The following is a 13262-nucleotide window of genomic DNA, read 5'->3' on the forward strand; positions in this document are numbered from 1 at the left end:
AAATTTTGGTGTGTCGCCAGGGAACCATGCCGAAGTAAACGGTGCAAACTGCCTGGCGGATGCGCGCATCAACTGTGCGAAAGGGAACGCGGTGCCAGGCGAGCGGCGGTGCTGGTCCTCCGCGGTGGCTATAGGCCGGAGCGGCGCTTGGCTGCTCGGGCCGCTTGAGGCTCCGCGGAGCTTTAATTTCTAATTATTTCTGATAAAAACTCAGTGAAATGTTTTTATTTGTGATAAAAACTCAGTGAAATGTTTTCATTTGTTGTGAAAACTCAGTGAAATGTTTTTATTTGTGGTAAAAACTCAGTGAAATGTTTTTATTTCTGATAAAAACTCAGTGAAATGTTTTAATCGCCACTTGCCCGTATTTGTCGGCCAGCTCCCTGGCCTGTTTCTCCTGAACTTCCCGATGGTCGGCCAGGTCCGCCTTGTTCCCAACCAGAACAATGTCCGGGTTCTCGCAATAGGCATTGGCCTGCAGCTGGCCTGCGGTTCGGTCGCCACAGCAACCAGGCGGCGCAGCAGAGGAAGGAGAAATGTGGCGTTGATTCAGACGTAGCAGCAGCAAAGTGACGATTGACCTCCAATAGATCAGATTTATCAATCAAATTCCTGAAGTTTGGAAAAAAATCTGGAGTTTTTCACCAATTTGCTCTTTGAGTTTTGATTCTTCAGAGCCAACGGCGGCCATCTTGGTTTACAAATGTGTTTTTACAGCTTCTGTTTGAATTATTAGGAATTTGAATTATTCAGCAAAATACAGAAACCAGATTAAGATGTTCCTATTATTCACAGAAAAATGTTGAAGTAAAACCAGAATAAAGTCATAATGTTACCAGAATAAAGTAATGATTTTATAACTGTGAGAAACAACAAAAAGTTACAATTAGGAATGTTGAGTTATACTTTTTCACTTCCTGATAAATCAAAACATTTTTATCACTAAAATGACTTTTTCTTGTCTTTTTTTCTTTAGTAAAATTATTTTTCTGCCAATATTACAGTCATTTTCTCAGAATTGAACAAACGTCCTTCCAGTCAACTAACTGAACTTTTCAAAATATTTTCTGTAAAAAAAAAAAATAAATTTAATCCGATATTTAATTTGGTATGAGAAAATTGGAGATTTATTTTAAGCCACGTCGCCCAGAACTAAGAGCAACTGAGGAATTTAGATTCATACAAAATAAAAGTTTGATCAATTAAAAGTAAAATAACAGCAAAATTACATGAAATAAAATCTGATCCAAAGAAATGTGAGACTGAATAATATAAAAAATGTCAAAAATGTTCATGTGTTTTTATACCATGTAAAATAGGTGAAAATAAAACTGTAAAAAAAAGTCAGGATGTGAATATTTATGGAGTTTATGTGAGCAGTGATGGTTCTGGAGGAAGGATCTGAGTTTACGCTGCTTTGTGCACCGAGGATGGAGATGATTTTACTCTAGTCCTTCTGTTTCCTTACACCTGAATAAATTCATAAACTAGAACATCAACTTAGTAAAAATGTCTTAAAATAGATCTACAAAAATATTTACAGGATATTCCTGAACTATAAACTGAAATATTAAACTTCTGATGTGTTTTAAGCTCTGGTGGGTCAGATGAATGTTTCGTACTCATCCAGTTGCGAACGTTGAGGAAGCTCTGCTGGCTGGTCAGGTCGAACATCAGCAAGAAGCCCATGGCGTCCCTGAAGAACGCTGTGGTCATGAGGGACAGACATGATGCTAGATGGCTTATTAAAGCTGCAGCACAAAATCATGACAGACAGACATGATCCTACATGGCTTATTAAAGCTGCAGCACCAAAATCATGACAGACAAACATATTCCTAGATGGATTAAAGCTGCAGCACCAAAATCATGACAGACAGACATAATCCTAGATGCGTATTAAAGCTGCAGCACCAAAATCATGACAGACAGACATATTCCTAGATGGCTTATTAAAGCTGCAGCACCAAAATTATGACAGACAGACATAATCCTACATGGCGTATTAAAGCTGCAGCACAAAATCATGACAGACAGATATGATGCTAGATGGCTTATTAAAGCTGCAGCACCAAAATCATGACAGACAGACATAATCCTAGATGGCGTATTAAAGCTGCAGCACAAATCATGACAGACAGACATGATGCTAGATGGCTTATTAAAGCTGCAGCACCAAAATTATGACAGACAGACATGATGCTAGATGGCGTATTAAGCTGCAGCACAAAATCATGACAGACAGATATGATGCTAGATGGCTTATTAAAGCTGCAGCACCAAATCATGACAGATAGACATGATGCTAGATGGCTTATTAAGGCTGCAGCACAAATCAGACAGACAGATATGATGCTACATGGCTTATTAAAGCTGCAGCACAAAATCAAGATGGGCAGACATGATGCTAGATTGCTTAATAAAGCTGCAGCACAAAATCATGACAGATAGACATGATGCTAGATGGATTATTAAAGCTGCAGGACAAAATCATGACGGACAGACATGATGCTAGATGGCTTAATAAAGCGGCAGCACAAAATCATGACAGACAGATATGATGCTAGATGGCTTATTAAAGCGGCAGCACAAAACTTTTACAAATATATTTATAACATATTAGTTAAAACTGTTACCATGTTGTGACAGTTTGTCGATCTCCCTGAGCTGCTGCTGCCATCTGGAAAATGCACCAAAAAAATAACCTATCAGAACCAAGAGGTGGGGCTTAGCGCTGTCAATCATCCTAGTGTACTGGCTGCTAAATGTGTTACTGGTGGAGAAACAACTTACCGTTATTAAAAAAAACCATTAATCCGCTGTTATTGGTGGCTATGCTAACTAGCCTTAGCATCCACAACATGCTACGTTAGCTGCACGTAGCAGAGAAAACTGTGGGTTAGTGATTGACAGCGCTAAGACCCGCCTCCTGGCACTGAGTGGTTGTGTCGAGAACGGGTGAAAACAGAGGAGACCAATATTTTTACAGATTATTTGTGTTTTTATAAACTGTCAACAAAAATGTAACATGTATTTTAAACGTTGCTGCAGATTTAGAGGTGGAATAAATTCATTTTACTGATTCAGAGGAAATGTTCCAGTTCTTCACATGTTGTTCTGTATTAAATCTGTTTCTGGTTAAACTGTGACGCTTGAGTTCAGTTTGCTGAATGTTTATTTTTTATCTTTGCGTATTAAACGTGTAGAATCTTCCAGGCCAGTGTGTGTCTGGTTTGGACCAGAACCGGCTGATCCTGGTGACTCACTGCTGCATTAGTCACCGCTCGTTACGTCATTCTATCCGCATTAACTCGCCTCAGTCCAACAGAACCGACCGGCAGAACCGCAGCTGAGGAGGAGAGCAGGGAGCAGCGCAACAACCGGGAAGGTCAAAGGTCATTTACACCAACACAACATGTTATATGCATTTCTAATATGTATAAAAGGCTGATTCTCTTCAGATCTTTTTAAATCAAATCAGCGTAATAATTGTCAAGATTAATTGATTAATTGTCAGGATAATCGATTAATCAAATAGCTGTAGACCTAAGAAGAGCTGAAGAAAATAAAATCAGATTCTGATCCGAATTCATTCAGTTCATTTGAGACCTATTAAATGTAACCTGAGAAATCTGCCCCCTACTGGTGGAAAACCATCCATCCATCGATCCATCCATCCCTCCATCCTCACCTCTCCTGTCCCGCTGTGTCCCAGAGCTGCAGATGAACCTTGAAGGTTTTTCCTGTCGTCTTCCATTTGGGTTTGAAGCCGTGTAAAGCTGAAGAGGGAAAACATTCAGTCAGGATTAAATCAAATAATCAGAGAAAGAAAGAAAGAAAGAAAGAAAGAAAGAAGAAAGAAAGAAAGAAAGAAGAAGAAAGAAAGAAAGAAAAGAAAGAAAGAAAGAAAGAAAGAAAGAAACACATAACCAGTTTACTTTCTGTAAAGTTTCTTATTTCTTCACTTCCACATCTTAAACAGTAAAACCTTCGTTTTGCTCTAATCTGTCCATCACGGGTAAATCATTGATGAGAATCAAACCGAATCAATCGATTGATTGTAAATACTTAGTGAACTTTTGCTTCTGGAGGTAATTTATCCGGATCGGTTTCAACGAGGGGACGGAAACATGGCGGCCGTGACTCAGCCGACCTCGGTCGCCATGGTAACCCGTCGTCGTCGCTAGCGGAGAGCAAAAGCGGGAGGAAGAGCCGGAGCCTCACCACTCTCTTTTTCCTGAAGTCGATGCCCACCGTGGTGATGAACTTGGGGTTGAACTTGTTGTCGGTGTAGCGGTAGAGGAAGGTGGTTTTCCCCATGCCGGAGTCGCCCAGCGCCAGCAGCTTGATCAGGTAGTCGTAATCCCCATCAGTCATGGCGGAGACAGGAAAGAACCTGAGAGGGAGAGAAGAGAGGGCAGCGACACTCTGACCAAGTCCAGGCGTTACAGAGGGATTTTATTTAGGAAGGAGAGAATTTAACTCTGTTGGGGAGAGATGATACATGAGAGTGAAAACAAAACGCTCAGCTTCTCATTTAGTCACTGCAGATTTTGCTGCAGCACAAAATGCTACAGCAAAATTAGCATGAGCAGAACTAAAGTTTATGATTAGCATTAGCTTCTGCTAAATACTGTGTTGTTATAGCACGTTAGCTTTAGCAGTACTAAAGTTTATGATTAGTGACTTAGCATTAGCTTCCAATAAATACTGTGTTGTTATAGCATTTAGCATTAGCAGAGCTAAAGTTTATGATTAGCAACTTAGCATTAGCTTCTGCTAAATGCTATGTTGTTATAGCACGTTAGCTTTAGCAGAACTAAAGTTTATGATTAGCGACTTAGCATTAGCTTCTGCTAAATACTGTGTTGTTTTAGCATTAGCAGAGCTAAAGTTTATGATTAGACTTAGCATTAGCTTCTGCTAAATACTGTGTTGTTATAGCACTTTAGCAGAACTAAAGTTTATAATTAGCAACTTAGCATTAGCTTCCACTAAATACTGTGTTGTTATAGCACTTTAGCTTTAGCAGAACTAAAATTTATGATTAGCGACTTAGCATTAGCTTCCACTAAATATTGTGTTGTTTTGGCACTTTAGCATTAGCAGAACTAAAATTTATGATTAGACTTAGCATTAGCTTCTGCTAAATACTGTGTTGTTATAGCACTTTAGATTTAGCAGAACTAAAGTTTATAATTAGCTCTTCAGACATCAGAACGTTTCTGGCTCTAGTAGAAAATCACTATCAGTTTTTGTCTCAGAATTTAACACTTTGTCACATGAGAGTCACAATCAAACAGCCTGCAGGACGAACTGAATGAATGAAAACCGTCCTGCAGCACCACGACCCATCAGCAGCTGCTGTCCTGCGGGTCGCTGGACCGACCGGACCAGAACAGGAGCACCGACCGAATCCAGGAGGAAAGGAGAAATTTGGTTCTTCACATCAAAAAGACAATCTGTTAATTTTCAGTAACTTTTGCTTCTCATCGTTGAAATGAGAATCAGATTTTCCATCAGGTTTTATTTGTATGAATGAATTAATCCTTCATGCTGTGAGTTTGAGTTTAGATCATGGGACTCTGGTCCACCAGCTGACTGCAGCCTGGTAACTATGAGGCTTTATAACGGGGCAGCGATGTTCTGCCTGCAGTTCAGACGATGACGCCATCCAGCCGTCGCTCTGAGACAAATTTAGCCTCCTGACATTTAACCTGCGACGTTTCAATCAGAAAACACAAACAAACATAAGAAACCGATTTATTCTTTTAAATTAATGGGCCTTAAACACAAAGAGCTTTACCAGCTTCTAAAATTATTTAAATCTTCACTCAAATAATATGCAACAGGTTTCATAATGACATTAGTCCCTAGACAAAAACAGCAGGAAAAGTAAGTACACCCTCCTGCTTTAATAGGGAAAATAAAAACATGTTAGCGTTGAATGTTTCTGCTGAATTCCTCATTTGTTCGTCTGTTGTTGCCACTTGCTCAATAAAGTTTCTTTAAAAAATAAAAGAACATTAAGGAGAGGAAACAGGACTGCTGTGTAAACAGACTTCAAAATAAGAGCATGAATATAAACAAATGATTACTTAAAAAAATCTAAGCAGTCAAAAACCAAAACTTCAGAAGCTTTAGCAGAACTAAAGTTTATGATTAGTGACTTAGCATTAGCTTCTGCTAAATACTGTTTTAGTATAGCACTTTAGCTTTAGCAGAACTAAAGTTCATGATTAGTGACTTAGCATTAGCTTCTGCTAAATACTGTCTTAGTATAGCACTTTAGCTTTAGCAGAACTAAAGTTTACGATTAGCGACTTAGCATTAGCTTCTGCTAAATACTGTGTTGTTATAGCACTTTAGCTTTAGCAGAATTGCAGTTTATGATTAGTGACTTAGCATTAGCTTCTGCTAAATACTGCATTAGTATAGCACTTTAGCTTTAGCAGAATTGCGGTTTATGATTAGCGACTTAGCATTAGCTTCTGCTAAATACTGCATTAGTATAGCACTTTAGCTTTAGCAGAATTGCGGTTTATGATTAGCGACTTAGCATTAGCTTCTGCTAAATACTGCATTAGTATAGCACTTTAGCTTTAGCAGAACTAAAGTTTTTGATTCGCTCTTCAGACATCAGAACAGCTAAGTTTCTCGTTAGCGATGCAAACCTCTGGTTTCCACCAGCGTTTCATCAGGATCTTTGTCTCTTTGTGCCACAGAGATGTGAACCAGACAGTGAGGAGCCTTTAGGATTAAAGATGGCAGCCTGAGTTTCCTCTCTAACTGTAGTTTAACATTCGTTCCCTAACAGTGAATATTTTCTGAAAGGTCAGCCGGACCTTTAGGTCTGACTGATGGGTCTCCGGTTCAACCTAACCTGATCACAGGACTAATTTGTTTTCCATCTCTTGCTGTCGCTAACAATCTGTCCTCCGAAGCTGCAGATCGATAACTGATGAGGGCTGGCCTTTAACTATTCAGTTACTCAGGATGGTTTGCAGCAGGTTGTCCTGAAGCGTTCGGCGTCTCCAGAGGAAACAGCAGAAACATCAGAGAGTCTGGAACATTGATGGTGAATAATTCACTGCTGCGCGGCGCCTCGACGCTCTGAGGCCGACATCCTGACCAACTGAACCCTCACAAGACACAAACCCTGAAAATAATCCAACAAGACGGAATAAAGACGATCCAAGATAATCCACAGATTACTTCAGTCCAACTCAACAGAGTCATTATTTACCAACCCAACAGGAAACGACGACCCAGTTCCTGCATTCATACTTCACAAGATTACAAACCATAAAATATCCACAAATAAGCAGTAAAAATATGAAGATAATAAAATTATGCATCAAAACAGAGATAAAAGAACAAAATTTAATGAGCATGAATAAAAATCTTTAATAGCAAATAAATAAAAAATAAAAAAATGTAGATATAGAAATAAGATATTTTTCAATCTAATAAAATAAAAAATACTTCTAAAAGAAATTTTTGAAATTGTAAAAACATAGAAGTGATAATTTATTAGAAATAAAGCTATGAAAGTAAAAATAGCTCTTTATCTGGGATTTTTAGGGGAAGCCAAGTGCGCTAAAGGTTTACAAGTTAGCAAAGCGCTACATGAGAAGTTAGCTTTGCTATTAGCGCATTAGCAGAAGTGCACCAGCCAGTGGAAACATGCTAGTATTTCCCTCCTGGACGTTTTATCTACATAAATGGATCTGGACAGACGGACGGCGGATCTATGGCTCCGTTTTCTATAATCGTTTTAAGAATTTACTCTGCTGTTAAAATCCGAACAACAGTGAGAAACACTCAGTCCGTTTCTTTCTCTCCACCTGGTGCGTTGCTCATTGAGTTAGAGGTCATGTGACCGGTCAGCTGACTGGATGTGCGGCGGCCATTTTGCCTCAGGTCTGCAGAAACAGAACATCCTGTCTGTTTCTTCGCCTCCAGGATCCTTAAAGTGGTTTGACCTGAATATTTCACTTTCTGACTCACAACCAGAGGGAAAACTTTTATTAAATCACATTTTAAACCCGTTAGGTAAATTAGATCTGATTCCAAATAGATTTAATTCAGGCAATAACAAGCTGTAATATGTCGTTTCTGTGGGTTTTTATTAAGCAAAGATGAAGAACGCAGCACAAAGCAGCAGATGTATAAATCCATGGATTTTATAGTGAAATAATTAATTCAGCTTTCATGTTTTAACAAAAAACTTGCTTATTTCTTGCTTCTTGTTTGTCTCTTGATTCAGCAAGAATTGATCATCATAACCACACATAAAACCATTAAATAATCCAGCAACAACAAAATTTAAGATGTGATTAACGTACTTATGGCTAACTCACACTCTTTAAAATAATTTAAGACATTTTAAGGCCTTGATTTTAGGGATTTAAGACTTTAAGAACGCATGGACGCCTATCTGTTTAGATATTTTCCAGCATTTATTTCATGGAAACTAATTTCCATATTTCTTAATTGATTTAGCATCAAGTCCTGAGTCCGAAATGAAAACTTTTACTGAAGAAAGAAACACTTAAGAACAATTTAAGACCTGTGATTAGCATATTTAAAGCTAACTTGCATTTTTAAATGAATTTAAGACATTTTAAGACCTTAATTTGACATGCAGCTTTTTCACTTATTAATCTTTTTTCATTAAGATAAAAATGGCTCTGAAGTCTGAATCATTTTTATTATGTTGAAAGGGTGTACTTAGTTTTTCCCATAACTAAACAACTGTTGGGGCTTCCTGTGGCAGGAGAAAAAACTCAGATGTTTCGACCTCATCTAAACTCTGGTAAGAATGTTAACTGAACAGATAAATGAGCCTCAACTGAAACCTTTAAATTACATTTTTCAGATATTTTACACTTTAATTTCCTCTAGAGAATCCAGAGTAAAGAAAACAACACTCAGAGGTCAGGATTTGAGTAGGACAGAACCAGAACTCCACCAAACAACCGAGAAAAGTCCAAACAATGGACTGGAAACATGTTTCAGGTTTAAAGGTTCATAAAACATCACTGGGCTGAAAAAGACTTTCTGCTTCAGAATGGAGTTAAAAATCAAACTGAAAACGAGAAAAAGACGCTGACTGCTCAGAAACGCTCAACAGAACCACACCTGAGAAACCACAACTATAACTTTAAAGGAGATTCTCACTTCCTCAGAATATCTGATCACCTCAACTGAACCCGTCCAGAAATAAATCAACTTCAAATACAGATTTAAAGTCATTTTAAATAAATATGGAAAATATTTCTGGTCTGATTATTATCAATAACATCCAGCAAATAAATAAATATGATCAATATTGTAAAAATTACATTAATCATCATCAACTTATTAAATGACAACAAATAATTAATTTATTGTTTGTATTAATTAATAATATTTAACATTAATAGTATTATTTTTAATACTAATTTTATCAATGTCAATAAATATATAATCATTTAATGAATTAATAGTAATAACACATTATTAATATATTAAAATAAGCAGTAATTAACATTTTTATTTTTACTTTTCGGAATCAGAGTAGTTAAAATTATTCGCATGAATAAAAATGAAACGGATAAAATGACAAATTATTTCACTCTTACGCCTCAGTTATGAACCAAAATTTAAATATTCATAAAAATAAATGAAATAAAGTTAAACACCTGATTTTGCTCAGAGCCGTCATTTAATCAGATTAAAGACATAAAATCAAACTAATTCAATTAAAAACTAACTAAACCTCTTCAGGTTCGTCTCACCCGAGTCCAGAAGGTTCTTCAGATGAAACCGGTTCTGTTCAACGAACTGAAGGAGAATCAGAACTTTTTTAAGTTTCTGCTAACAACAGAACAAACTTCTGCACTTTGACCCGAATGTAAACGATCAGACTCAATACTGAGCCATAATTCTGCTGCGTCATAAATCAGAAAAGAGGAAACATTCAGATATCAGCTTTCACACGATTTGTCCTCCAGAACCAGCAAAGACCCGACGGGTCGGAGGAAGAAACGCTGACGGGTTCATTCATTTACAACAAAACGTCCCGACCCAGAAAGAACCAGAAACAAAACTCAATACAGGAATTAATGTTTGAATAAAATTTATCTGAGCCGTTTTCATCGTCGCAATAAATTCCAACATGGAGCAAAATATCAAGCAAAGTGTTGAAGGTGTGAAAGTGAAATTTAATTTATATGTCATGTTTCAGAAACATTTCAAAATGATTACAGAAATTAAAAAGAAATAGAAACAAAATACCAAAGCAAAGGAAAATAATCTAAACCAGGTTCTCCTGTTCATGGTTGGAAGATACGAACCGACTTTCCAGCCACACTGTTCAGTTTGTCCGAAAGCTGCTTGGCCCTGAACCACCGAAAACAAATCTGTGATGGCTTAGTCAAAGTCCAGACAGTAATCTTTTGAACTGAAATAGTATGGAACAAAGAGTGGACCAAAACTCCTCCACAACCAAAACGGTGAAGTTGGACAGAAAACATTCAGTTTTTTTAAATTAAAATTTTTTCCTGTAAATTTTCAACTTTTGTAGCTCAGAAATTTCAGGGTTTTTTTCTAGAAAACATGTTTTTTGGCAGAAATGTATTCCTTTTTCCTAATCATCGCTAAAATGAATTACTACCATCATGCAGCCCCGATGGAGAGAAACAAAACATCCAAGCAAACAGAAGATCAACACGTTTTTCCTAATTTCTCACATTAATCTAGAAATTTCAGCGTTTTTGCTGAAATGGCCCTAAAAACCATTTTAAGAGGTTTATAATGCAGAAAATTCCAACCAGAAAGAAGAATCGCGTCTGCAGTTTGGCGCCCCCTGTAGGGTAGCGCCCTGAGCTGCTGCTGTGTGACGTCAGCCCACTTTCTATGTGCAAAAAAAAATCGTTCACACAGCCGTATTTACTGCTCACATTTAATTAGTAGCATGACAGAAGAATTGGAGCCAAGTTAAAAAAATAAAACTAAATAATTATTGCGCATTTTCACCTTCCTGTGTTCTTATTCAAAGACAAAAGCCTCGTTCAAAACTCCGCTTGGCCATTTCTAAACTTATGACTTGTCAGATTTTTATTGCCGTCATAAATTAAACTTCGCTTCTGGCCAAAGAAAAGCGCAAACAACTTTCTCCCTTTCTGGAGACATTTTACCGTTTTGATTCTGAACCATATTCATCTAAACCTGCTTTCATTTCTGTGCAGCTGAGAATTTAAATACAAGAAGAAAGAAAGAAAATTCACCCTGAGGTTTCCAAATCCATCCATAAAAACAAAAAGAAGATGATTAAAAACGCTTTTTCTGGAACAAAATGAGAAGAAAGCGAAAGTTTCAGGCTGTTGAAAATAAAAATGTTGCGTTTAGAACAACGTGAGAAAATCAGGCTGATAATAAAGAGAGAAACTCATCGGAGGAATTTATTCCAGAACCTTTTCTGTTTATTCCTAATGAGCCACATAGTCAGAAAACTCCAGACCGACCCGGAGCTCCTACCTGTCCGCGGGTCCTCGGCCGGTTTCACGGTCATATCCGGAGGGAGACGACCGGGCGGTCAGCCAGCGTTTACCCACAGACCGGACGCTCTGCTGGGGCGCGGGGCGGCGGAGCGGCCGGGGATCTGGAGGAGGCAGCGGGTCGCCACGCATCACTGGTCGGGTTAACTTCCGCTCCGCCTCTCGGACCGCCGGGAATCCGCGAAAAACTATTCACACCCCGGAACTATTCACACCCCGGAACTATTTTCAGCCTTCAGTCACGTTTCAGCCGGAAGCCGCAGCGCGTTTGAATGGAGCAACAGGAGAGGAGAAAGTTAAATGGAAGGAAAACATTCATCCATCCATCCATTCGTTTGTTAATCCCTTGATCCATTCAAGTGGATTTAGGGCTATACTTTGACTAGGCCATTCCCACCCATGAATCAGCTTTGATCTAAACCATTGTTCCCTTGCCCTTATCCTCCCCACACAGCATGATGCTGCCACCACCGTGCATCACAGTCATGACTCTGCGTGTAAAACTAGAAGCTCTGCGTTCGTCTCTGAGCAAAACGCTTCCTGCGTCTCCAAGGAGCCAAACTGAGAACTTTCTGGAAGATTTTGAGAGGGTGAGGCTGCTATGAAGAAAGATACGACTCTGCTCTCTCTCACACACACACACACACACACACACACACACACACACACACACACACACACACACACACACACACACACACACACACACAAGCTGTGTTATCGGCGCCGGGGCCCTGGGGTCATGCTGGTCCTGGAAACCAGAGCAGTAGAACAGGAAGTGAGTAAAAACCAGGTGGATGAGTCAAACCAGGTAAGTTCTGGGAAGGAGGAAGTGACATCACTTTCTACGGGATCTTAAAAATGCAGAGTCTGCACAACCCGACTGCAGAACAACAAACCATGTTTTAGTAAAGGTTCTGGTTTGGTTTCTGATCCATCAGCTGATTCCTAAAGGCTCATTTCGTCTTGTCTTTATTTTCCTGTTTCCATTTTCAGAGTAAAAAAAAACAACTGCTGGTTTATTTTCAACGTTTCAAAAGTTTTAATGTGAATTTTCATGAATTTACAGGAGAAACATGCAGTTTTAAAGCTACAGTACTCCTTCATTTGGCTCAGACACAAAGAAAGAAAACAGATTATTGAAATGAGCGTATCTGATGAACAGAGTTCATTTTATCTGCAGAAGGTTTTAAACTGAGGACAATGAAACAAGAATTAAATGAGAAAAAAGGAAAAGAAAAAGGGAAGTAAATGAACAACAGAAAAAACTGAAAAGAAAAACAGAAAAAGGAAGAAAAAACTAATGTGTCTGATTTTATTTTGCTCTCATAAAAATAGTCAAACATAACCCGGTAAATATCCTGAAACATTTTCCTCTCTTTGCCTTCCTTAAAAATCTCAGTTCTGCTGCTGCAGCGACTTCGTTCGCTTGGCTGGACATGAAGAATCCACTTCCTGTTCGCCACTGAAGGAATGAGCAGAATGAGGAAGAAGAAGAAGAAGAAACATTTTTACTCGGTGGGAAAGTCCCTCCATTTATGGAGTAATAATAGTGACAAAACTTCCTTTTAGCTTCTCTCTTTATGGTTGGAGAATTACAAAAATTGAATAAATAAAAGTCTGGCAGAAATAAGGAAACTGAAAAAAATATTTCATTTAATCAAAGGAAGTTTTGGGGCAATTATTTTTATTTTCTTGGTTTAAAAGGTTTTTAGTTCA

The 13262-nt window shown here is 38.3% G+C and overlaps 1 pseudogene across 1 annotated transcript; it reads right to left on the bottom strand.

The window, feature by feature from the left end:
• Window positions 1-3675: 3675 nt before the first annotated feature.
• LOC145554126 (ras-related protein Rab-27B-like) lies at window positions 3676-12757 on the bottom strand (annotated as a pseudogene). The gene is made up of 3 exons (XR_014090166.1): window positions 11524-12757; window positions 4225-4396; window positions 3676-3779 (listed from the first exon to the last, which is right to left on the bottom strand). The product of XR_014090166.1 is annotated as a ras-related protein Rab-27B-like (transcript).
• Between the last annotated feature and the right edge of the window lie 505 nt (window positions 12758-13262).

The sequence above is a fragment of the Poecilia reticulata genome, chromosome 12, assembly GCF_904066995.2.
Source record: "Poecilia reticulata chromosome 12, P_reticulata-male-v2, whole genome shotgun sequence".
Lineage (NCBI taxonomy): Eukaryota > Metazoa > Chordata > Actinopteri > Cyprinodontiformes > Poeciliidae > Poecilia > Poecilia reticulata.